This window comes from Lipotes vexillifer, unplaced genomic scaffold (assembly GCF_000442215.2).
Source record: "Lipotes vexillifer unplaced genomic scaffold, Lipotes_vexillifer_v1.1 scaffold1417, whole genome shotgun sequence".
Classification (NCBI taxonomy): Eukaryota; Metazoa; Chordata; class Mammalia; order Artiodactyla; family Lipotidae; genus Lipotes; species Lipotes vexillifer.
The window spans coordinates 326,811-328,112 of NW_006778171.1; the positions used below are offsets into that span (position 1 = coordinate 326,811).

Genomic DNA, 1,302 nt, shown 5'->3' on the forward strand with positions numbered 1-1,302 from the left:
TCTCGGGGTATAACCTAGAGGTAGGGGATCTCGCCCCGTCACAAGAGTAGGTTAGAAGACCGGAAGAGAAAAACCAATAAATAACCTTATAGAAGTCATAACACATTTACCAAGGACTGAAACAAACTACACAATTTACATGGACACATATTTTAGAACTTTTCACTTATTCCTATGTCATTATATTTGAATTCTCAGCTACCCAGCCCTGGTCAAGCAACAGTGGGCTATCTGGACTGCTTCCAACTGTTTGCTACTATACCTGAGGTTCAACTAACATCTTTCTTTTCATTGTTTCCTTAAGATAAATTCTCAGTAGTGAAATTAGTTGGCAAAAGGTGTTAACTACTTTCAGGGTCCTTAACGTGTATAAACTTCAGCCACAGTAGAGTTCCCAGCGAGACAGGGGATATGGGAGGTGTCTCCCCTCTGCCCTCAAGTCAAGACGGGGCAGCCAGGCTCGATGTGTGTCCATCGGGAGGTCACGGTGGGGCAGCGCTTGCCTCCAGGTGTGGGCCTGCAATCCCCCAGAGCACGGAATGTGAGTATGTCCCCAGATGGGAAGTGAGCCAGCCTGGAGCCTAAGAGGACTGCCTAGAGAGGCGACGGGGCGCCAACAGAGAAATTCTCCTTGGAGGAAACTGCTTTTACAAAACCAAGCGCTAAAGGAAAAAGTCCCGCTGAAAGAAAATGCACCTTTCCATCTCGGAAAAGTACAGCTGAGTGCTGGGGAAGGAGAACAGAGTGGAAGGGAAGGCTGTCTTCAGAAGATGCATGAAATGCTGGAGAGACAGGGACAGGGACAGGGACAGGGACGGGGGAGGGAAGGAAGAGGCAGAGAGAGGACCAAGCTTTAAACTCAGCAAAGCTCAGAATGGGACCTTAAGACGGAAACTGTCTTTTGAATCCAAGAAAATGAAAACATACATCCACACATAAACTTGTACATGAATGCTCAGAGCAGATTTGCTAAATGAAATGAAGTCAGTTACAAAAGACCACGTATTACATGATTCCATTTATATGAAATGTCTGCAACAGGCACATCTATAGGGACCGAGAGTAGATTAAGGGTTACCTGGGGTTGTGGGGAGGGGATGGGGAGTGACTGCTAATGGGTGTGCGGTTTCTTTTTTAGGGTGAGGAAAAGGTTCTAAGATTACATGGTGGTGAGGGTAGCACAACACTAAATACACCCAAACCGCTGAATCATTCACTTTAAATGGCTAGATTTTATAATATGGGATTTATCTCAATAAAGGTGTTATAAAGCTTTGAACCTGTCATATAAGACCATTCCTG

General features: G+C 45.4%; 1 protein-coding gene across 1 annotated transcript in view; it reads right to left on the reverse strand.

Annotated features, from left to right (window-relative positions):
* Positions 1-1,302, reverse strand: part of ZBTB49 (zinc finger and BTB domain containing 49) — an 18,512-nt gene that overhangs the window by 1,256 nt on the left and 15,954 nt on the right. The window lies entirely within an intron of this gene.